Genomic DNA, 25,687 nt, shown 5'->3' on the forward strand with positions numbered 1-25,687 from the left:
AAAATCCAAGACAAAATGGTACAGTAACTGCAGAGTTGTATTTTGAATTGTTTGCAACCTGTGCAAGCAATTACCATCACTCTGTGCTCTGACCACAGAGGAAACCAACACATCTAATCTGGTTTTCAGTCTTCACAAAACCTCTCCACTCTGACTCTTACTGGAACTGAAAATCCCCCAAGTCAAGGAGAAAGACAGAAAATGCACTTTCTTCTTTACCAACATTAAAACTAGCAGTAACTTCTTGTATAAATACATAAAAAGCTGCATTCTGATGGGATTAATTAACAAGTGATTAGTATTTGCAGGCTAAAGGAAATACGAGCAGTAAAGAGGTGACAATGGAATGCCAGTCCTTCAAAAAAAAGCAATTTTCCTGACATCAGATCAATTTTTCCACAGGGGAACTTTTCATATACAGTTTTCATCTTGATAGTGAATCTTTGATCAGTGTCTCTGAAAAAAAAAATAATCTCTGTGAAGATTAAGAAAAACAAAGGAATCCAGATAAACTCGAAAGAGGCAATGAAACTTTCAGGCTATCAGGTAAATAAATTATTACAGGCTCCTTGGTGGAATACAGAGTGTTTTCATATAGGATTAGGATGGAAAATTATAGGGTTTAAAAACAAAACAAAACAAAAAAAGGAAAAAAAAAGGAAAAGAAAGGAAAAGAAAGGAAAAGAAAGGAAAAGAAAGGAAAAGAAAGGAAAAAAGGGGGAAAAGGGGGAAAAAGGAAGGAAAAAGGGAGAAAAAGGGGGAAAAAGGGGGGAAAAGGGGGAAAAAGGAAGAAAAAGGAAAAAAAGGAAAAAAGGAAAAAAGGAAAAAAGGGGGAAAAAAGGGGAAAAAAGGGAAAAAAGGGGGGGAAGGGGGAAAAAAGGGGGAAAAGGAGAAAAAAGGGGAAAAAAGGGGGAAAAAGGAAAAAAAGGGAAAAAAGGGAAAAAAAGAAAGAAGGAAAAAAGAAAAAAGGGAAAAAGAAATTTAAAAGGATAAAAAGGGAAAAAAGGAAAAAAAAAAGGGAAAAAAGGGAAAAAAACAGCACCTTCTCAAAGGAAGTAATATATTAAGTAGTGCTACAAATTGGCAAAAGGCAGGCAGTGGCACTGTCAATGCAGGATCTAATCAATGCTCTCTGTGCTGTGAAACCTGACCCCTGAGGCAGGGCAACAATGCATGGTGAGCTCGAAAATAATTCAATTTTAGTGACATGACATCACTCATTGTATCTGTTTCCTCCAAAACACCTTTAACCAACATTTCAGTCTCAGCCATCTTTTCTGGAAGCTTCCCTGAGAACAAGGATGCTCAGACTCTCCCTGTTTTTTCTTCTGGGCCTCATCCTCTTTGCATTTTACCTTTCCTACCTCCTTTTGCTACTGGCTGCCAACTCTCTGCAACACTTCTTGCTTCCAAAGCACTTGAAAAAGATTCATAATTGCTTTTCACATCTTGAACGTTTCTGCAGAAATATTTTTGGCCTCCCATGTAACGATTTGGGCTTTGAATACTTGCACATTTTGATACTTTTTTAAAAAACTTGTTTTATCTAAAAGTGGCTTTTGCTGCTGTCCTGAGTCCTCACTGCCTTTCCCTCATTTTCTGTTTTAATGAGTATTATTTATTTTCCTTACTTCCTTGAGATGGTTGGGCTCTATGATTTCCCAGGTCTCTTCCAACCTAAATGATTCTATGACTCTGTGAAGTTTCTCAAGAACAAAATCCCAAAGTGCTCTTTTTAATTGCCTTTTAATCATATCTCCCTGCATGTGTAGTTCTCTTTGGAGACTAAACACTACCATAGTGAATTTGCCTTTTTCCCCCACCTCCTACAAGGCTTTGAACCCAAATTTCTGTGATCACTGTTTCAGATGTTTCCCACAGTAGCAGTTTTAGTCCCAAACTCGTTCAAACCCAAGTTTTTCCTCTCCTGTGATCCCTGACTACACTTCAGTGAAGTTGTCTTCAGACAAATTCTGCCTCATCCTCTCTGAGCTTTTCCCACTTTGTTGCAGAACTTCAGTCCATGCAGTATAATTATACTGCCTGTTAAATTAACTCCTTTATCTAATTGGATTCTGAGATTTCTGGAAAGTAAAGCACAACCTCACATCTTCCCTCTATAACTTGTACAGCACCACCAGTCCCCAGAAGGAATTCCTGCCACCACTCTAGGAAAAGAAAAGGAGGCCAAGAGTGAAGTGAAAGAGAAAAGTAAATCATTTCTAATGATTAATAGAAATAAATAAATAAAGCAGAACGCTCCATCATAAATCTCCCTGTTCAGATTGCAGATATCATCAAGCTCAGTGACCAGGGGCAAAAATGGGTAATGAAAATGCATTTTTCACCAGCGCATAAAACGAAGAACAACGTGGGAATAACATGGGGAAAAGTAACTCTACATGTAAAAGGGTTGGCTTGAAGATAGCAACCGATCCCAGAGCCCTCTGAAAAACTAAAGCTCTGCACAGCTTTGTTCAGGAAAAAAATGCAAAATATTGTATGTCACTATCTATTATACATCTGCATTCTTAATGCCTCATGTCCTTGCACCTCCACAAAGGTCTGGCAGAACCAGAAGATGGATCTGTAGAGTCTCCACGTCAGGAATGCTTTCCATATGAAGAGAGTCTAAACACACTTGATTATTCAATTTTTAAATAAATCCCAGAGAAGAAATATGATTATCTCCAAGTTTCTCTCATCAAACCTGGCCTTGGACATTCACATCCCTGGGATGAGAGAACCTTGGAGAAAGGCTTGGAACAACCTGGGACAGTGGGAGGTGTCCCTGCCCATGGCAGGGGGTGGGACTGGGTGATTTTAAGCTCCCTTCCAACCCAAACCATTCCATGGTTCTGTGTGAAGACAGATGGCACAGAGTGGAACAGAGCTCACAACAGCTCCTGTGACACAAGAACTCAAATGCACCTCAAATTCTTCACCCATCAGATTCCAAACCACCCAAGAGGCAACATTTGTCCCCTCGGACTGGTGGAACCAATTGCAGCAGGATGTTTCAGAAGTGAAGGGAACATGAAGGAGGGAATCCATGAAACAACAACATTTCTGTCCTTAATTAAAAACTCTGGTCCAGTTGCTGCCCTGAGACTCAGGGAGTCCATGAGCAGCTGGTTCTTGGAGCCAGATGGAATATCCAGGGATCCATCACACCACACACATCCTCTTGTATCCAACCACCACCACAGAAAGAAGGACAAATTTCATTATTCACTTCCCCTGTGATCAGCGTGTTTAGTATTTTCTAAGTTGCAGAAAATACAACTCAGATTGTTGTACAATCTTTGTACAACACAGGGCAGAGTTTGGCATTCCAGAGATGTCATCAGACCAACCCACAATTCTGCTAAAATCCTAACTCATAAAAGCCAAGGAATTTCATCAAACTTTCAGTTTCCAGTTCACTTTCAAACTTTTTAGGCATCCACGTGTTTGTGTTCAGGTTTAGGAATCAAAGCTCCTGAAATAGAGTCAATGGAGGCACTCCCAAAAATTCTTCAAAACATCTCAGACAGATATTCCCACCCATACTAAATTCAATTCATCCCAGTATTTGCTGATTTACAAACGTGTAAGACTCCGCTTCCCAACTTTAATTAAAACCTTCCTCACACATCTGTTAAAAGCAAAAATAAACTAAAAAAAAAACCCAAACAAGCCCAAAAAGCAGCAATAATAAACTTCATACTCCACTTCCCAAAGCTGGATTTCATTCACAAATCTATCAGGTTTTATTCTCCACACAAGATGACTCACTGCATGTTCACCCCCTTCAATCTTCAAACATTCTGTTAATATATGCAGGAAACAAAGCTACAATGGTTTGCGTATGAAAAGGGAGGTTTTTCTACAAACCTAGAGCTTGCAAAGGTGCAAGAATTTGCCTTGTACAGAAAAGAATATTTAGTATACAGCAGAAGATTTAAGTAACAGAGACATTCTTTCAGTGAGATTTATCCATTATTTATACATAATAAGACAGAAATAATGAAATAATAGAGAAATAATGATAATAATGAGGAATTATTTTATATGAAAGACAAACAATCAGGTAAATTTGGTCCAAAGCTAGAGGGAAATATCAGCCAAATATTGGTAGGGATTGCCTGAGGTTACCATTTCTTTACCTAAGAAATGAGCAGAAAGGCACAAAGCCCCAAAAGCTCACTTTCAGTCTGAATTTTATGATGATACACTACTCTTGGTCAAAATGTAATGGAGAAGGCGAGAACGCTGAAAACAGTAAAAACCAGAATTTACTCTCACTCTTTCATCAGCCTGTTTTTATGCTATTTGACAGGAAGCCACCCTAGCAGCCCCTAAAGAGTAAGAACATCACAAATCTTAGTTTTATTGCCCTTTTCATAAAAAAAGTTCCTCAAAAGCTCATGTTTCATCAATCTTCTAACCCCAGATTTTTTTACTTTGATGGTAAGTTTTAAACAGACAGGTATTTTCAACTTCTTTTCTTGTTGTGCTTTCCACTTGCCCATCATAACACCAAACCTCTCACAGAATTCCTTCTACTCATTTTTATTTCTCAATGCAAGGCAGAAAAGTGCCTCCACTGCTTTTCTCCACTCCCCATTCTGTGCGTGGCAGAAATCTCTATTTCCTTTGTTTGATTTGAAATCAAAGAGAGTTGTAAGAAACTAGACAGCTCCTCACAATAGCAGAGGAAACATACAGAGAGCTCTGTTTTTCTCAAACACAAGACCTATCATTTTACCTCATCTAGAGAAGAAATAAACTCTACAATTCCTTTAAATCAGGCCATAGGCTACAGCCTATATTATCAATCATAGGCATTACTCAAATCCAAACAGTTCCAACATCCACAGGCCTTCTCTGTTAATAAAAGCAGCAAGACAATTTTTCAAACTGAAATACTGTGCAACAGTAGCAGAAAACAGAGCAAATTTAAAATAACCAAGTAAAATGAACAAAATAATTCTGTAGGTCCCACCATCCTCTGCTAACTGATGAGGTTGTGACTCTTCTTCCTCCCAGATCTTCAACAAACTTAACATTTACTTCAGGGACAGGTTAATCAAAACCTGATGACCTTTACCTCTCAATTTCCCCCAATCTGAGACAGATGCCACACAAGTCTTGGTGAAAATAGAGACCTGTTGTGCTGTGGGGAAAACTCACTTTTTTCCCTTAAAACCAGCTCAAACCATGTAATCATTTAAAGGAAAAAAAAAAATTACCGAGGTGTTTCTGGTTTGTCACCTCCTGGATTTAAATGGAAGTAGAAATATGGGCTCTTTGATCATTACAGAATGTTTATGAAGCTGCACAGAAATAATTCACAGTGCTGGCCCGTGACAGCAAAGCTGTTGGCAAAGCAGCACAAAGGGAGACATTGATTTAATTTCCAGCACCTCAGCGAGCCCTGGGTGGGTGCTGGTACTACAAAAGAGAGGAATCATCCTTGCAGAAGAGGCTCCTCCAAGCTCCCCCTAAAACCAGGGTAGATTTGGGCAGAAGGGCTGCAAAACCCAGGAGTCAGGGATAAAATGTGACATTCCTTCTAGAGGACAGGGAGCTGTTGCTTAGAAACTGTTTACAGACAAATCCTGCTGGTGTACCTAAAAAAAAGAAATAAATTAGGTCATTCTTGGCTGTAGGTAGGAGAGATTTTATTGATATAAACCCCTCCACGTCCCTCTCTACTGTCAATAATTAACAATGCTTTAGGAAGGCTGCCTGGATGCTCTTTTAACCAACAACTGCACGCTCCCAGTGACAGAATTACCCATTTGGAAACAATCTGGTGGGCAAATTGACATCAGAGTTCCCTCAGGAGGCTGAGCCCAGGCTGAAGGCATAGACTGGAGCATCTTAGAATGGGACTGGCACCAAAAGTGAGATCAAAAGGGGGTGGAGGCAAAGTGCAATTAATCTTCTTAGTTGTTGGTAGGAAGAAAAAAAGAAAAAAATTAAGGAAAAAACATGAAAATATCACCAGGCCAAAGGAAAAAAAAATTGGTTCTACTTTTTAACCACCTGATGAAACCAGGTCTGCTAAAATGAAAGGGGAAAGGCCACAACACCTCTTTGAAGCCATGGGAGAACAAAGTTTGCCTCGAAGAACAAAAGGTGAGGCTGGAATTGGATCACTTCATTAAGGGAGGTACTAAAAGGAGTTCCTAAGTACCTAAAACAAAGTTGCAAGCAAGCACTCATTGCTCACAGAGAAAACAAATTCCCTTCAGAGCAGATGGGAAAGAAAAATTATATCAATCCAGAGCCAGTCTTCTCCTCCACATAAATAATCCACGCTTGAACAATTTTTCCTCATATAAATAACTACATTTATAAGAAGCCTCAAGTAAGAAGGCTCTTATATCATTATTCACTTAAAGACCACTCCAAAAATTCAGACAAATCACTGCTTTCTAAGCAAAAGAAAATAAAATGCACAGCTTGTGGTAATAAACAGCTCATTGCCATCATCCCAGAGAAAGGCATTTTTTTTTCCCTTCACTTAAAAACAAACGTAGCACAGGCTTGTTTTCTTATATTGAGCAAATCACATGAAATGAATACAAATATCAAAACATGGAACCTAATGTGGAGAAGGGACAAATGTGACAGAGATAACCTCAAAAAACAAAGTTGGTAGTGTCATCATTATATTTTCTGAAAAATCCTCTTTGCCCAGAATTTTTCTCCTGGGAAGCTGAGGAGCCTCAGAGAAGAACGAAAACAATAATTATCTCATTTTTCTCCCCTGTGTTTTGCTGCTTTGGAATGCGGTTGGAGATTGTTTCACCCAACAGGTGCATGTTTCACTAGTTTCAGGTGAATTGTTTTTATTTTTACTTAATGACCAATCACAGCCAGCTGTGTCAGGACTCTGGAGAGGGTCATGAGTTTTCATTATCATTCTTTGTAACCGTCTGTCTGCATCTTCTTTCTATTCTTTAGTATAGTTCTAGTATAGCATAATATAGTATAATATAGTAAAATATAATATAGTAAAATATAGCATAATATAATATAGTATAATATAGTATAGTATGATATGATATGATATGAAATATAATATGATATAATATAATATAATATAATATAATATAATATAATATAATATATTGGCCTTCTAAGAACATGGAGTCAGATTCATCAATTCCTCCTTCATCAGGGGACCCAGCAAATACCACATTGGTAGAACTTGTGTAGAACAAGCACCTCTGGTTGAAACTTCAGGGGCAGATCTCAAATTCATCCACAAAGCCCCCATTCTGTGTAGTGTCAGCAGAAGGTCACCACATCATCCTTAGGGCCAGAAAAACAAGGATCAGGAGGGGCTGTGTAATTTAATCAAAGTTATTTCATTCTGAGGACAGCCACCAGCCTGTGTTGTGACACCCTGAGTGACAAGGACTCCCTCAGGATGACTCTACAGGTGCAGTTAACATGTAAGACACAAGTTTGGGGTTATTTCAAGGGTTATCACAACCTTAAATGGGTTCAGAGTCTGGGAAAATTGTTTCCTTCCTTCATTCAATGCATGGCTTCCCACCCAGGAAAGGGAGTAAGATCCCACTCCCCCATACCACAAACAGACAAAACCAGCCAGGAATAAAAGAATCTTAACAACCACATCTATTATTATTTGCAAATTCATCCAGAAATACACTTTGGATTAAAGCAATGCTAATTATTTAAAAAATTAAAGATAACATGGCCCATTTCCCAAAGGCTCCCAAAGCCACACGGGAGACTTGTGAAGCGTGGAGGAGAGGCCAACCTGATTTTTATTCATGTGTTGCTGAGCTTATCTACATGGGAAACAGAATTATGCTCTACTTAGCCCTCTGTCAGGTTGTTCAGGTTCTAAAATAACTGTTAATGAAATCACAAGCCTTCAACACAAACAGCAGCAACAAAAATAGCACCAGGACAGAAAAGATTGGACTGCAGCAACTCTGAGCCACAGTGGAGCATAAAAGCATCTCCCTACATTCAGCTGGCTTGAAATAAAACACAAGGAATAATAGATTGCATTTTACTGAGGCCTCACTACAATGATTCACATTTTCTAACAACCTTCACAGAAATGCAGCTCTTAAAAATTAATTTTTTCCTCTGGCTTAAGAACCTAACTTAGCAAAACCTAATTCAGCATGGGAAGTGCTCATTAGTTTGACACATAAGATATCTGGGAATCACCTGAAGCACAATAATTTATCATAATAAAAAACAGCATTTCATATTTTTTAGCTTTTTCACGATATTTTGCAGAACTCAGTTTTAACCCATTGAAATGGTTTTAGCTTTAAAAATATCACTGGCACATAATTTTCTCTCCATTATTTAGAAATTTATAAACATCCACTTTTTTGGTCTGAAGTTTAGGAATAACTCTCAACAAAATTATTTCTTTAAAATAATAAAATCATTTCTTAAAATGTTTCATAAAATATTTCCTAAAATAATAAAATAATAGGATCACACAGTGGTGTGGGTTGGAAGGAACCTTTAAAGATCATTTAGTTCCAAACCTCCTGTCATGGGCAGGGACACCTTTCAGTAAAAGTGAGTTTTTCCTTGGCATTTTCACGAAAGGACCTGGAAAAATAAGATTAAAACCCCAACAGCTTCTTTAATGGTGATTAAACATGTGCAAGGACTGTCAGTGGTGGTGTGGTATCACTGCTGGGACAGAAGAAATCCAAGTGATTACACACCTCCACCAAATCCACTTGTTTTATTTAGTGGGATCCAAAAATGAAAACACAACAGTTTCTCCTCAGACACCAAAACTTCCTTGGAGGAACAAATAATGAATTTTTTCTAACACGCTGTGATCATGCCCTTGACAGATCTTGCATTTTCTTGTGATGTTTTCCACAGAACTCTGTGTTTAGAAACATGCCCAGAGTTAATTCGGATTAATCGCATGAAATATAAGATACACATGTCTGTAATACCCAGAATTTAAGAGATTTGAAATTCTATTTTCACTTTGCCAAAATGCTGGTTCTCTCATGAAATTTCACCATTATTTCACGTACCCTGCCCCACTAAAGACTGACCCTGAGTTGTGGTTCCTCCACAACTCCATCTTTCCATCTTTCCATCCATGTGAGCACCTTTGGGGAGAAATACAGTGAAATTTATGAAGTAACTGAGTGCTTTGGTAAGGCTGGGGCTGTTTCTGGCACTGAGTTATAACCCAGAATGTTGAACAGAATCAGAGCTGCAGGAGCCCCATGCTCTAAGTGAAGAGCAAAGCTGAACACTGCCAGGTCTCTGTCATATTTGGGGAACTCAATCCACCTGTAATATTTTCTTCTACTGGCCCAAGATGACAACAGAAGCTTCTCACTTCAGAGGAAAAGCAGGCTTTGGATTCAACAACAACACAAAAAATAACTCATTAAAATGAAAGGTTGAGCAGTATGTATTGTGTATTTGCAGCAGCTCAGAAATCAGATGCAAAGAAGAGCTGATGTACCAGACACTTATTGCTAATTTTTTTTATTGTTAAAATAGAAAAAAACCTGCTGCTCACATAAATCATTTGCTTTCAAAAGCATGTAACAGACACAATCAGTGCTCATGACTGCTCTACAAGGTAACACAGAAAAACATTTGAGTTTTCCAGAGATAGAAGCAATTTATGCATCACTGTAACAGCACACAGCACTGGCTCCAGCTCCACTTAAAACACACAGAAACAATCCCCAGCCAAAGGCAGAACCAGCTCCAGAAGTGTAGGGTAAGAGCTTTGCAACACTGATGAAAATTCTGTAATTAATTTCAGAGGATCAAGGATTTAATCTTGCATAATCTGAATACCCAAAGTAGTCCCTTAAACAAGACAGCCAGAAAACATCTGCAACACTGGAAGAGGCTCCTGGTAAAATAAATCTTTCTACTCAGTCCTTGTTAAGTGTTCCTCATGTTTTGCACATTTCTTGAAATTGGAGAAATGGATTTCAGATTCGAGGCACTGAATTTACTGCAAAAAGAGGATTAAGTGAAGACCAGAGTTTAAATTCAGTATGGGTGCTTTAGTTTTATTTTAATACATAAAGGAGTTTTACCTGCTCAGACACAGGACTTTCTTTTTTTGTATTTATTTGTTTTCCTCTTAATAAAAGGACCTCTAAGTACCTGAAGCTGTTAAAGTGCTGCTGTGATGTACCTGTCCCACAGCAGCTGTGCTTTGCTGTATTTCCCATACCTGAGCATTGCAGCACTTCCATTCCAATTTCTAATTAAATCAAGGTGGAAATTATTAAAACCACGTTTTTTTAAAGAGTGATTTCAAAATTCTTTCCTCATTTACATGATCTTGCTTTCACCCCAATGAAAAACAACTTATTAACGAAAAACAGCAATGAAAGAGAAACATCCAAACCAGCCCAGCCAAGGAGTGAGTGTAGAAGGTCACTCAAAAATTTTGAAGACACAATCAGTCTGTGCAATTCTCAGCAGTAATTTCAAGCACACCTGAAGTGTTTAAACTCCAGTGTCTTATTTTATAGAGTCACAGAATATCCTGAGCTGGATATCATTCCCCAGTGTGTCCACACATCCAGGATTTGCCCTTGATACACTTCCTATGGCATTTCTCTGGGCAATGTGGTTTTCAGTCCTTCCTTAAAGGTTCCTTTTGTGTAATCAAACACTGATTTCCCTCATCCACCCATGTCCTAACCATTCCACAGCCCATCTCACTATTTCAATAAACATTTAATTACTGTGGATTAGCTCCCAAGGGTTAACCAGGAAAAGCTTTAGACATCACAAATCCTGCAGCGCCCCAAGGGTGGCACAAAACTTTTTTCTGGATATTGTGGCAACAGAACAGACCTCACCCCACCTTTAATGTGTTTATGGTTCAGAGAGAGCAAAATAAAGAGATCCACATTTTTACACCATTATGGAAAACTGATATTAAAAATACCCATCTCTAGTGTTTCCTCTTCCTCCTGACTGATCTTTTTATGAAAAACCAGCCAAGAAGCTGTTCTTGGCCTAAGTAATTTTTTGTTTCTTTTGGCTGACTGTCAACCACCCAGCAAAAAATAAACTCATTAAGCTGACAAGAGACCTGAACACACTCATGTTGTCAGTGCATCTCAGCATCACTCTTGTGAACCCAAAAGCAATAAAAAAAATTAAAATAAAGTTAAGCTGACTCCACCCTTAGGATGCAACCAAGTTTGCAAGGATCTGTCAGTCCAAAGTCAGTGTCTGGCAGCATCTGAGCTAAAGGGGATGTGCAGCTTCAGCACATGTCAAGCCAAAACAGTTCTAAAACTAGCAGCAAAAAAGGAGAGCACGGAGTGTGGAGCCTCCAAAAAAGCATCTCTGCCACAATTAGAGCTCTCAACCTAATTGTGTTTGCAAGCCTACTATTTTTGCCTCCAATCCACACTGCTCTCCCTGTGTTCAATCTGTCCAGCTAGCTGGGATTTTTCCTTTGCTGCCACCACATTTGTAGTTTGCTGAGCAGATCCCCAGCTTAAGGTTCACACAGAGCCTTGTAATCACTGAGGTTTCTACTTAAAAGCAAAAGGGAAAAAAAGTTACCATGGCTACTACAGTCACTCAGCTTTCTCAACTACTTCAAGACATTAATTCTGAAGGCTTTTTGGCTATGTTTGCACAAAATGTATGCTTCCATACTACTCTGTCATGTAAATTAGGCTGTGCTGCAGCGTTTGAGATCACCTGGGACCATTCAATACCTTTTGGCTGGTGCTCCAAGAAGACTCCACAAGAAGCAAGGTGATAGTTTCACTGATCACATTAAGGAAATTATACTTAAATGTATTAAATATAATTGAAAATAATAATGAAATGTTGTTTCTTACGCAGCCAAGTGAAAGTAAATATCTGAACATAGACATTGTCTAGTTCTTAGGCTGAATTTGTAAACAAAATTGGCAGTAAGTACAGAATTAGAACAAAGCAAACCACAAAGTACTTGCAGAAAATGCTTTGGAAATGCACTTAGATTATTCAGAAGGTAAGGAAAACATACAGAGAATGATAAAACGTGTGTAAGATTTGATGCTGGTCTACATCCAAACCCTGCATCAGTAGAAGACAATCCTGCCCAGGACTTGTGTCCCCACTGCTCTTTAGCACCTCAAAATCACCTGAGCACTTCCTCTACCCTCACCTGCATCCCCTGGGCTCAGGCCTGAATGCAAGGATTGGAATTTGAGTGTGAAATAAAAAAAAACAACTTTGTTCAAGGATGCAAGAGTGTGCGAGAGCATGGAGGGATTCAGTTTGCTGCCTCAGCCACACACAGAATTCTCCCTGAGCCACGCGAGGAAGATTAAATCACAGGATAGAAATAGCTCTCCTCTTTCCTTTTCTTCACCTTCCTGCTCTTGCTGGGTATCAGATGTGACCCAGAAACAACACTCAGCAAGGCCAAGAGTCCAAAACACACTAAATAAAATGCAGCTTGAATTTTAGGAGGAGCATGGGCCACCCATGCAAGGCAAGGAAAGCTCAGCCAACCCTGCAGCCTAACAGCCGCGCTCCTGCTGAGCAGGACATTTGTCAGAGCATTTTCATCCCGATTCTCCCCCTGCTCCACCTCATCCTCCTTCATTCACAGCCTTCCTGAGGATTTCTTGTTCTTAGAAGTATTTCTGGGAGCATCCAAGCCCTGGGAATGGAGATGACGGAGATAATAGAGACGTTTAAAATTAGACTAAGCAGCTGTAATTCTGAATTTGCATTTCTGACTTGATTATAGTAAGCACTGAAGACTATCTGCACAAGAATTAGGAAGGAGTTCATGTGCTGCAATAAAAATATGTGAATCTCTCACTTTGACCCCATTAAGGTGGAAAAATAAAAAAGATAACAAATGGCACTTTTATGGAAGTTGTTTCTTTGCTATTCTCTAACTTCATTTTAAAGAGTCACCCGTGGATTTTAATTGCAAGAATTAAAGTAATCAGCTTTCCTATATTTTCAATTATATTTTCCTTATATTTTACTATTCTCCAGATTACTCTGGGCTTTTCTCCTTTAGTATTTTAGTACTTATGCATTTTACACCTTTCCTTGTAAGTCTCTACACTCTTTTACCTTAACAGTCAACATTTGTAACCATGGCATAACAATTTATGAAGCACTTTGATAAATCTTCTACCAAAAGCAAACACAGATGACACAATTTTGCTTAAATATTCTGTCACAGTAAAAAATTTCTAGAATCAATCTTGTTCTCTTCTTGTAAAAAATAAAATAACCATTTTCATAGTATGATTGTTTTACAGATATGCAGAAGAAAAAAGTAGTATTTGGGTTCTATATTCAAAGTTTCTCCACAAATATCATGAAGAATTAATCTTGAGTAACTTACCACAGCTGGTAATTTTATATCTGGAAGGAAGCCTGATAACAACATTCAAGAAAGTTAGTATTTAATGACAGAGGACATCACACCTATTTTCTGTTGATTATGTTCATGATTTACTTAAAGATATTAATTTACAGAACCCTCTGAATTAGTTTAAAGTTACAGAACAGCCTTGAAGAAGAAATTTCAGTATCCCAAAAAGCATACAACAAAATGTTTTTCTAGAAGTAGCAAAGGAGAAAAAAAAGTATCTCAATACATAAAAACAAGTGCCTCAGATTATCTGTTTGCAAATAATTTTTATGCCTCTTTTTGAAAGATTTTATTCATTTTTCTTAGTGTGGATCGTCCGGTAAGGACACAGCTCTTGCCACTGACGTGATGGCACTGCAACAGAACTAAAACCAGCACTGACCAACATTTTACAACATTTTTTAAGTGCTTTACTCCACAGTCTAACTTGAAAGTTCAGTCTCTAGGAAGAAGCCTTTTGGAGTTCCTTTTGATGTTTGAAAAGACATAGAGAACTGATAAAAGTGGTTTTGTCAGCTCTGCACAGGATGGACGCAGCTTCTGTGTTTAAAGCATAAGGAATATTTCCAGTTGAGGCTTTCCTTACAAGAACAACTGAGAGAAGTGAGAGATTCAGCTGCTCCTGCTGTGCTGAATGGACTTTAATGGAGAAATGCCACAAAAATGAAATATGCAAGAGTGAGTGCGTTTTGTTAGTAAATAACAGCATATTAAAAATTAAGCTTGATTAGCTGTAGAAAAGGGCAAAGTGAATAATCCATTTAGAAGCTTTAAGTAACTTAAAAGCTTAAGCCCCATTTACAGAAGTCACCTGGGCCACTGGGAGCCTCCCCTGACCAAAACCACTTCCACTTTTTGTGTTCAGAATTTAAGTTCCACTTACACTCAAATTGCCTTCCATTTGATTATTCTTGTCTGCATTAAGCACATTGTAACATATGCTTGTTGCTTTTTTAATACAAAGCTTCAAAGAAAAGGACAAGTCCACAGGAGAAAGAAATGTCACATAATAATGACTGTAACACCAGTAAAAACAGCAGAGTGGAGTATCTACAAAAACATCTTTAAAATACTCTGAACACAGAAATTCTTTTGTGTAACTACAAAATCTACTGGTTTTCTTACCTCCCAAATGCAACCCCTGTGAAATGGTTTTAATGTCACAGGATTCAGCTTCCCTTAACTGAGCAATTCTCATTACTTAAGAAGCCTGAAAACTTGAGCAGTCTCTGCTGCAACGCTGAAAATGTCTCTCCACTGTTCTCTGTAGCAGAATACTAATGCAGGGGGTGATGTGGCTGAAAAGCACAGCTAGACAAAAAATATTCCAAAGGAGGAAAAAAAAAAGAGGAAGAAAAAAAAAAAAAAAGCCTGGCTATCAGAAAATGCTGATTCAGCAGAGCTGAAGTACTCCAAGGAAAGGTGTGCTCTGCCCACACAACCAAAGAAAAACTAGAGAAAAGCTTTCCTCCTGCCTCTAACAAAGTCAAAATGCTTTGTCTGATGACAGCACAAGACATCTGAAACAATAAAATGTGTAGGGGGGTGGGGGGAGTCCTGCTAGGGGAAAGATTGTTCGTTTTGCTGGCAATTTTAAAATTCACCTGTTTGTTTATTGCCAAAACAAAAAATTATTCAAAACACAAAGAACACAAACATCCTGCCTTGCAACCAACTGCACTGGTAACTGATGGTCACAGCAGTTTATTTCCCCAGAGCAGCTGATCTTTTGTTGGATAAATATGACTTCAACCTATGCTAGTGTTTGGAAACATTCAGGAAAGCCTTTCTGTAACCAACCAGTGCTTGGAACCAGATATCACTGCTCACTCCATGTGTGATGCTGAGGAGACCATGGGAAAACTGAGATGTGGAGCTCTTATCCAGAAACCTGATACAAAATTCATTTCCAGCTGCAGAGTGCTGAGCCTGCCCAACCAAAGACTTGATACAACAGCGTTATCACTCTGGGATATATTTAGATGCACCATGGATTCCTCTAAGACAGTAAGAAGCAATGCAATAACTTAAAATCAGAATAGGATCGTGGAATGGTTTGGGTTGGAAGGGACTTATTAAAGACTATTTTGTTTCACCCTCTGCCATGGGCAGGGGCATCTTCCACTCTCCCAGGGTGCTCCAAGCCCTGTCCAACCTGGCCTTGGACAGTTCCAGGGATCCAGGGGCAGCCACAGCTTCTCTGGGCACCTGTGCCAGGGTTCAGCACCCTAACAGGGATGAATTTCTCTGTATTTCTAACCTAAATTTCCCCTCTTTCAGTTTGAACATATCACTTGTCCTGTCACTGCAGTTCCTGATGAAGAATCCCACTCTGGATTTCCCGGAGCCCCTTCAGACACTGGGAGGTGCTGTGAGGTCTCCACAAAACCTTCTCCTCTCCAGACTGAACAACCCCAGCTTTCCCAGCCTGTCTCCATGGGGAAGATGCTCTCTGGTCCCCTTAACAACTTCTTGGCTTCTCCTCTGGGCTTGCTCCAACAATTCCATGTCCTTCTTATATTGGGGGCACCAGAACTTACAGTGGTGTTAACAGTGGTTAACACAACTTGCAATGGTGTTAACTGAGTTATCAATCACTTTTTTAATACAATAAACCTGATTTCTGGTCTTTGTTGTCACTTCAACCTTTTTTTTTTACAGTAGTCTTTAAAAAATCCTGTCTTTTATCCTTCCTAGCGCTGCTCAGGGCAGTCTGGACTCAGTTCGCTCCCAGCCAGGTTCAGGTGTTGTGGATCCAGCTGGAGGATCTCCCCCATCAGTGCTGGAGCTCCAGAGAGGAATGAGAGCCTCAGCTGCCCCTGCTCCCTCGGAAAGCTGTGCCTCCGCAGTGTTTTCACAGCACTCAATCCCAACAAATGCAACAAATGCAGTGTTTATACGAAATCAACAAGTTTATCACAGTCAGGAGTAGCTCTCACTCTCCTGTGTAATACAGCTTTCTTTTTGTAACTTTCATCTTCCCATTCTGGTCTTTTTCACATCTCCTCCTTGCATCTCACCTAAAGCAGCTCGAAGGGAGGAATTCCTACAGACCTGAGCCACAAAACCTCCCATCAAGTTATGTCCTAAGCATGCCACTCTAAAGACTAACAGGTTAGTGCTGCTACTCTTCATTTCTGCACATTGCCCTTCTCATTTCCAGCTGCATATTGTGTTATTTATTTACTTCTGCTTCCCTGTGAGTGAGGCACAGAGAAGATGTGGCTGCCCCTGGATCCATAGAAGTGTCCAAGGCCAGGTTGGACGTTGGATCTTGGAGCAGCTGGGATAGTGAAGGTCCCTGCCCATGGCAGGGGATTGGACTGGATGAGCTTTAAGGTCTCTTTCAACCCAAACCATTCTGTGATATTTTTTTTATTATTTCTGTATAGCTGCCCTTCATCTTCCCATGATCATTTGATATTATATCTAAATTCAAAGTATTCCTTTGCTTTATACACCTGTGAACAAACTGTGAAACATGTGGATAAAGAGTTCAGCTTTCTTTAGCCAAGCCTTAGAATAAACTGTATTAAAAGCAAAGCCTACTCACCTAAAATGTAACAAAACATCTTTCTCTTGTTCTAGACAGGCAAAAAAAAAAAAAAATCTCATGCTGGTGTGCTCAGACAGCATGTAATACCTGCAAGGCATTGTCATAACTACTACAATTTGGCCACAAAACAGATTTCAATAAATACTGTGGTTATAATTCATATGTAACAAGAGGAAAAGTGTTAAGGGACGAAAAAAATCATACTTTTTGAAAGAGTAAGTGTAAAAAACTAATAGGTGAGGATGAAGACATTTCTTGGCAGCAGGAAAAAAAAGCAAGGGGGAACTGCAGGAACAAAAGAAATCTCAGCTGTCACACAGGTGTGGTGCTGAACAGGGACTCTGAGCTACACCAATAGTGCAAAAGGACAGATGCACTCAAAGAGTAATTCTGCATGTGCAAAGAAGTTGATGATTCCCTGGTACCTCATGAGAAAATTAATTACTTTTCCATCTCATTGTAAATACCATGTTAAAACAGTGTTACTCTGCAGTAAATATTGTTGGTCAGCAGGACCAAAGATCACCATGGAGAAGCACTCCCAGAAGTGTCCAAGGAGTTCTCTGTCCTACCAGCATGGATTTTTAGGAATTCTGAAAATCCTGGGGTAATTCCAGCAGTCTGAATGAACATTTAGGTTACAAATATGCTGTGGCTGCAACCATAGGAAGGTCAGAACAATGGCAGTTCTGAACAAAACAATAATTTAAGAGAAATTATAGGGGACTCAACTGATACCTCAGAGCTCTGTAACAAATAATAGGAAGTAAAATAATGAAAGCTGACTTTCTAAAATGATTGATACTTCCAACTGGCAGAAATATCTGTCTGCCTGTATAAACTTCTCTGGCATTAGTGCAGTGTTCTGTGGGAGCCTGACAACCAAACAGAGCCAATTAAACTGGTGAAGAACTGGTTAAGTGACACCTCAAAAAGAAAAAAGAGCAGCTTTTGAGAAGAACTCATCACAACATAACCCAGATTATCATGGAGATCCCCAAAGGAGAGCCACTACCACAAAACACCTTTTCAATTATTTGTAAGTCTACACCATAAATCATGACATAATTTGCACAAGTAGAAATTGATAGAGCGCTACATAACTGAGATAAATCAGTTCCAAAAAGCCATCAGGAGTGTTGGGTATAATCAATCAATGCCAGAAACAAAATGTTATTTAAAAAAGCCACGTACAAAGTTGTAAAGCTGCAATCAGGAAAACTCATGCCAGTCTAGGGAATGATGAACTCTTGTGGAAAGAAACAGCCCTGCAAAGGGTTTGCCACAGTGAGAGTACCCAGAGAAAAGGAGATCAAAATGCAGGGCTGCAAATGAAGGTTTAACATGTAAATGTGATGCAGAGGCAGGAGAGTAACACCAGACAGGTAATATTTAAACACACAAAACACTCCTGAGACAAAGCTCTGGTGTGCTGCATCCAGCTCACGTTTTCATAAAAATGCTGAAAAAGTGGATTTGAAAAAAAAAAACAATCCCCAGAAACTGAGTTGTGAGGAAAATGCATGCAGTGACAAATTTAAAGAATTTCAGCTCACTTGGTTTTTCAAGTAGAAAAGAGAGGGAATACTGGGTTACAGCAGATAAATACTTCCATGGTAAGAAAATACTTTGAGTTCTTCAGCACAGTGGAGAAAGGCACATCATTAACCAGTGACTGGAAGCTGAAGCCAAATAACTTAATAAACAGCAGATCCTCTACCGCTCACTGTCTTCTGATCAAAATCCCAATTTTTCTGGAAAACACGCTTCAGCCAAATACACGTTACTGCATTCAAGAGTAACTGGGTGAAATCCAACTGACTACAGCAGTCAGGGGTCAGAGCAGGAGATCTAATTGCTTCCTTTGGCTTCCAAGCCTCAGTCTACAAATACTCCTGGTTTTCAGTGCTTCAAAGGCATTTCAGTAGTACCATGCATGCTCAACATTAATATTAAAAGAGCTCTCAGCAAATCTGCATGAATTACAGTTGTATTTCCATGTAAGGGCTCGAGTGACACTGGAGCTTTCCTGTTGAGGCTTCTGTCACCAGCAGAGCCCATTAATGGAATTACAGCTCCCTTGCACCCAGCTGAGGTGGTGTTTCTGTAAACAAGCATTTACACAATTGAGTGCAGAACTTCACCCTTCATGTCAGTACTTTTTCTCCTCTAGAAAGAATCCCGTTTGACCAGGAGTATGAAAAGGCTGATACAATGCATTGCATCAATCACAGGTAAGAAAGGAAAACCAGCAGCATTGTAATAGCCACAAAGCCAGGAAAATCTGGTGTTCACATCAGCAGCAACCTTTGAGCCTGCCCGTGTTTATGCTCCTCATCCACCTGGCACTCCAAAACACACCAGCACTCACGGCAGTCTTGACAAATCCAACCTTTTTCAGGAATACATGCCAAGGTAATGGACAACACACACGTTAGATATCCAGGCTCACAGAGTTGCGCTGTAGCATCGGCTGCTGTGCTATCTGTCAATTTCTAAAACAACGGGGGAGCTGAAACGTTTCTATCCTGGTGAAGAATGAACTAACTTCGAATTCAGCAAGCAGAAGTTTGAAAGAGCTGGAATTGTCCGAAGCACCGCCTGCAACCAAATCAACGCTCCACAGGAGAGAGCCACAACCACCAAGTGACAGAGAAAAAAGAACCTTAGAAGAAGAATCCAGGCATCACACACAGCCAGCGAGACACCAGAGCGGGCACTCACCCCTCCAACCTCCAGAGAAGGGAGTGCCTGCTAAAACCCGCTGTAAATATGTATAAAAGTTTCTTTCCCGAAGCCCTGGCACTCGGGTGTCCCGCCGAGCATCCCCAACGCCACCTCCCAGATGGGCACGGCAGCCAGGCAAGCCTGGCACTCCCCATCACCACCACCACCGTGGCCGAGAAAAACTTCTCACAAACCGAGCAGCCCCACAAGGAGACACTTGGGCTGCCGTCGCTTTCCAGCCAGCATCCCCGGGGCTCCTCGCAAAGACAAAGCCACGCTTTAAACTTTCGCTGTTCGCCAGCGGAGCGGATCCTCTGTCGGGAGCTGCCAGCTCTCGGGATGTGCAGCGGGGGCTTGGGAAGGTCTCAGAGCCCGGGAGAGGCCTGGAGGGAAGGGATGAGGATGGAGATGGAGATGGGGATGGAGGAGGTGCCCGCAGCCCCCTCCCCGCTGCCCGCGACCCTTCCCCGCACACAATCGGAGCAGCGGCGACCGCAGAGCGCAGGGACGCACAGGGCGATGGATAAAAGGGAGCAAGGAGCCTCCAACGCCTGAAGAAAGGAGAATAATCTCAAACAATACCCACCAAAAAAAAAAAAAAAAAAAAAAAAAGACTTAAGATAATACGGAGCCAGGTTTCACCTCGAAGTGATGGCGGGTAAATAGATGAATAAGTGGAACAACACACCTTTGACCCTCTCTTTTCTTCCCTAAATATAATCCCTCTCTTCCCATAATACACACACCACAAAATGACCATTAATTCAAATCTGTTCTTTACAGGAGGGGGGGATTATCTCTGTGACCGACTCTGTCTCTTTCCCTCTCCCGGTCTTTCACTGCGCGAGAATTGAAATTGCATTAAAAAAAAAAAAAAAAAGGAAAACCGGAGGGGGGGGGGGTGGGGGGGAAGGCAAGATTATTATATCTGGAGGGTGCGAAATGTGGGCACGGGGAGAGGGAGCCTGGGGGATGGGGAGGAGTAGAGAAAGGTGGCTAAGGAGAGAAGAAAGGAAAGGAGGACCAGGAAGCGCAGGGAAGGATGAGGGGAAGGCGAGATAAGGGGGAAGGAGGATAAGGAAAGAAGGATGAAAGGAAGGAGGTCGGGAGGAAGGATGAAAGGGAGGAAGGGATGAGGGGAAGAAAGGAGGATGCTTTGCCCTGGCCTCACCTCAGCTCGGTGGGTGGGGGTGGGAGAATCTCTCGTCGCCGCCGCCGCCGCCGCCTCCTCCGCCACCTCCTCCTCCTCCTCCCCAGCAGCGCCGGTCACTGACGGGCCGGGTGTGCGGCGCGGCTCCCTCGCCCGGTCCCCGCCTCCCCGCTCGCCTCGCTCCCTCCTCCCGCCGCCGGCCCGAGCCGCGCTCGCTCGGCTCTGAGCGGAGCCGGGCGCTGCCGCCGCGGCCGCCCCGCCACAGCCACGGGGGGAGGAGGCGGCAGCGCGCCTGCGCCGCCGGGCGCTGCCGACGAGGGAGGGAGGGATGGACCCGCCGCTTTCCCGGCTCCGGGGCCGGCCGTGAGTACGGAGCGGGCACGGCTGCGGCAGGTGGGGGGCTGAGAGCGGGGCACGGGCGCTGCGGGAGCGGGGGACGCGGCCCCGGGGCGGGCGGTGCGGAGCGGGAGGCGCAGGGGCGTCGGGAGGCACGGGAGGGATGGAGAGGCTGTTTACGAGAGCGGGCTGTGACAGCACGAAGGGAATGGGTTCACACTGAATGAGAGTGCGTTTGGATTAGATAATAGGGAGAAATCCCTCTGTATTAGGGCGGTGAGGCCCTGGCACAGGTTGCCCAGGGGAACTGCGGTTTTCCCATTCCTGGAAGTGCCCAAGGCCGGGTTGGACCGGCTCGGAGTGAGCTGGCACTGTGGAGCTGTCCCTGCCCAAGGATCGAGATGGTGCCCTTCCAGCCCAAACCACGCCGCGATTCTCTGCAGGCAGTGCCGGCAGCGGGAGCTCTCCGGGCACAGCCGGGTGGCCCGGGCACAGCCCCGGGAGCTGTGGCAGCAGGGCTGGAACGGGGAGCTGGGGGCGTTCTCTGGCTGCGCCCCCGTCATGGGCCCGAGCGCTGCCTCAGGCAGGGGCAAGGAGGAGCGGTGGGGTGTGGATGGACCGTCAGGACTGATTGCGGGAGCCTCGGTTCTCCTGTTCTCTTCAGCTACAGAAACTCTTTGTGTGTCTTTCTTCCTTGGGTGTTGGGCAGCCCTACCTGACAGGAGGGTGTAGGGTCCCGGGGAGCCAGCGACAGGATGACAGGTCACAGCCTTAAGCTGCTCCAGGGACGTTCAGGTTGGACTTTAGGCGAGATTTCTTCACAGAAAGGGTGGTTGGACGTTGGGATGGGTTATCCAGAGAGGTGATGGAGTCATTCATCCCTGGAGATGTTTAAGAAAAGACTGGACGTGGCACTCGGTGATGTTGGATCATTGGTTGGACTCGATAATCTCAGAGGTCTTTTCCAACCTAACTGATTCTATGATTTGCTGACTCTGTGCACCAAACACCAGGGTTTGGTCCTCTCTGCAGAGCCTTGCATTTTCATTTCTCCCTTGCTCATCCTACCAACCTTATTTTTTTCTTTTTCGCTACGCTGGCAGCACCTTCTGCTGTCTCTCTTGGCCAGAACGTGCTGCCACCATCCTGCTCCAAACCCCTGTGGTGGAGGAAGATCCCTGTGGAGCGTGGGTGTCACCAGGGGATTTTGCCATTCCCATGCAAATCCCACTGACGTTCTGTCGTTCCAGGCATCCTTTGCACCTCTTGTGGCATCCATCTGCTTCCCTGGCTTCTACAGAAACTCACAGGCAGCAAGGAGGGGAGGGGGAGGAGTCCTCCCATGCTTTTATACCTTTTCTTGACAGTTTTAGGCTTGCAGGGATCTTGCCAAAACAATTTCCCTGCCGCAGCCTGTATGGGAATGATGCTAGTGGTACAGGTGCCTGATGGGCCTCAAGTAGAGGCAGCAGTTTCCAGTCTTTTTCTTCTCTTTTCCCATATAAAAATACAGTCAGGATCATTTAAATATGAATTTAAATTGTGACCAGATGCTGCATGGCACATACTTGGTGCAGCCGTGTAGCTGGAAGTAGTCACAGTCAGTAGTGTACAGAAATACTTGGAATTATTATAATTAACATAATTAGCTAATATATTAATATAATTGTATAATATATATTATATATTACAATATATAATTATATAAGTTATATTATATTATATTATATTATATTAAATTATATTATATTAAATTATATTATATTATATATAATTATAATTAATATAATTATTATAACAGTGTCAGGTGTGAACAGAGACCATGCTAGGCTGACCTCCCCTTTAAGATGAGATGCAAATTCTTGGTGCAAGGCAAACTGAGGGTTCAGTTTGTGCTTTAATAGCTTTTCAGGTGGCACCAAATTCCTTTCCTAGGTGCTGTTATTGTCCTTCCCACCCTGTTAGATGGAGGTGTGTGATGTTAGGAAACTGTTGCCTACAGACCTTCTGTTTCTTGCCTATATTTTTATAATCCAAATGTTTTGGATTGCTGGTTGTTCTAAGAAGGGGCAGTGCCTTCCTTTGGATCTGGCTGATGTATTGAGAATATTAATGGCAGCAAGGAAAGTTCCCAGACAGAACATGGTAAATTACCTACTGCTTTATCACCCTGCATTACTTTGCTAATTGAATGTCAGCGAAATGTTCCTCCAGGCATCTGACTGAAATGAGCATGAGCTATAGTCTACATGTAAGACCACAAATAATAAATAAGCATGATTATGAAAAATAGCATTTCTGCCTTTCACCAGTAGCAAGGCTTCAAATACATCTCTTGTAAATTTGAACCTAAGGACTCATTCAGCTGGTTTCATATGTTTTTGTTTAAAGTTCAGAAATAAATGAGGTTGCTGACCTAGTTCAGATCATTTTTATGTGAGACAGAAGACATGGATTGCTGGACTGTTGCTAAGAGATATCACAGAATTCCATGAAGAAATCTGAAGATCTGGAAGCGCTCTATGAACTTACTTGTTTCATGGTCCTGAAGGAAGCTCTGTCATTTCTTTCTTTCCTTAAGGTTATTGAGTGACTTTTTAAATCACCTTTCTTTTTATCACTGTTTTAAAGAAAAAGAAGAAAACTGAATTTGATACTACTAAAAACTTTGATGCCACAAAAAACTTTGTTTACTAAAAACTGAGGTAAGCTGCTAAGCTGCTTAGTGAGTGAATGTAGCTCACACCAGCCAGGGGAGGCAGCTGACAGCTCCAAACAAATGCCTTTGACTCCATGGCATCTCCCACTGCCAACAGCTACAGAGAGAGAAGAAACATCACCAAACCATTGGAGATATTGGGCACTTGGACTAGCATGACAGACAAAAGGACTGTTCTGATTGAGGGAAATATGCATGGATGCTTTTTTTTTGGTTTTTTTTTAGTTCTGTGTCAACTGTGGAACTGCCTGTCATGATCTAGAACCCATTATTAAGTGGGTTTTGTGCAACATGAACCCTCTGCCTGTGCCCATTGACCTCCTGTAGGTGGATCAGTCCTTAGCTGTGGAAAAGGCCCTCAGGGAAGGAGTGGGATCATGGATGGAACTCTGTAAGGACAGAGGGACCAGCCAGAAGGAGGATGCACAGAATTCGTGGTGTCCTGTGAGCTCTGGGAACAATTCACAGGATTTACATGGCAGGATGAGCACTGAGGTTCTCTGAGTGCATTCCTCTTGGAAGAACTCAAAGCTGTGTGGTCCTTGGGATAACAAGGAAAGGAAATCAAGGGGGGAATAAGTTTCTCTGCTCAAGGAACTGCTTTGGTAATTGTGGCTTTACAGGCAGATTGTTGGTTCCAGGGTATCTATCACACAGCAGATTTCAGCACACAGCAGTCTGGTTTTCAAATGTTAATCTGTAGTTTGCTGATGTCAGACAGATCTGAACTTGACTTTCTAAATCATCTTTTTTTTCCCATTTTCTTTCTTGAATAACATCATTAGAAAGAAGGGACCTTGACATGATGTAGTGTAGTGTAAATAATTTTCTTCTGCCTACCATTAAAATCCAGCAAATACAGATTTTTCTCCATAAAATTACATGTGGCGTGTGTTCTCTGACAAAGTTATTTTGATAGTGAGGACAACAGCCTAAAACTTTTATCTTTTCCAGCATACAGGAAGGATTTACATTGAGGATAGATCTAAAATTAAACTGAGCATGTTTATAAATATAATCACAAATCAAACTATTATTTCTTCATGCTAATTCTAGCTTTTTGTCTTTTTTTTTAATGTAACAATCAGTTTATCTCTTTTTTCCCCTCACAATTCTCTTACCTGGACATTTTGCTTTTGCTGTAGTATCTGTCATATAATTTATCTCATTTTTCCCTCTGTTTTCTTGTATTTTCCTTGCATCTAAGTACTGTACAATACCAGCTTCTTCAATTAGACTAAATATTTGACATGTTCTCAGTCTTACAATAGCTTAGTCTGCTTCTTGAAGTATTACAAACTGTGTTTTTATCTCTACATCTCACTCTTGTGAGAGTACCATAGCAGGAATTTTCCCCCTTTGCCCAGCAGAAAGTCTCAGCATTGTGTCTGTGTACACATTAAAAACCCTCCACAACTTTTACTCATCTTTTTTGTTGTAGAACTTTCTTCTAGACCAAAAGAGATCATTGCTGAAAACCATTTTGATTGCTTGCTTCAAGAACTTTTTTAAGTTCTTACATCTTCTCAATACCTCTGTGTCTAAATGGGCTTTTTAAACCACCTGATCCTGAATGCCTGTTCCTATTTGTACAGCATTTGTGCTTTAGTGAAAAAGAGAATTTTGGAGAACAAGGAAACCAAGACTAGTGAGGGTTTTTAAGGGAAATAATCATTTAAATGATATCTAAGTGAGAGAAATTGAGGAGGATCTATCTCACAGGCAATTCAGACAGACTGAAAGCTGCAGGTGGAACTTGGAATACTTGAAGCTTCTTTTAGGCCCAGT

The 25,687-nt window shown here is 41.4% G+C and overlaps 1 protein-coding gene across 2 annotated transcripts in view; it reads right to left on the reverse strand.

Annotated features, from left to right (window-relative positions):
* Positions 1-20,927, reverse strand: part of CTNNA2 (catenin alpha 2) — a 480,539-nt gene extending 459,612 nt beyond the window's left edge. Inside the window, exon 1 of one of the 2 annotated variants that reach the window (XM_054293256.1) lies at positions 20,866-20,927. The gene's annotated coding sequence lies outside the window, so the exon portion shown is untranslated. Of the gene's footprint in view, positions 1-14,536; positions 14,603-20,865 lie in introns of those variants that run through there. The other variant, XM_054293255.1, reaches the window with a different exon arrangement.
* Between the last annotated feature and the right edge of the window lie 4,760 nt (positions 20,928-25,687).

The sequence above is a fragment of the Melozone crissalis genome, unplaced genomic scaffold (genome assembly GCF_028551555.1).
Source record: "Melozone crissalis strain CALT ecotype California unplaced genomic scaffold, PUWL_Pcris_2 ptg000132l_1, whole genome shotgun sequence".
In the NCBI taxonomy this organism is placed as follows: Eukaryota; Metazoa; Chordata; class Aves; order Passeriformes; family Passerellidae; genus Melozone; species Melozone crissalis.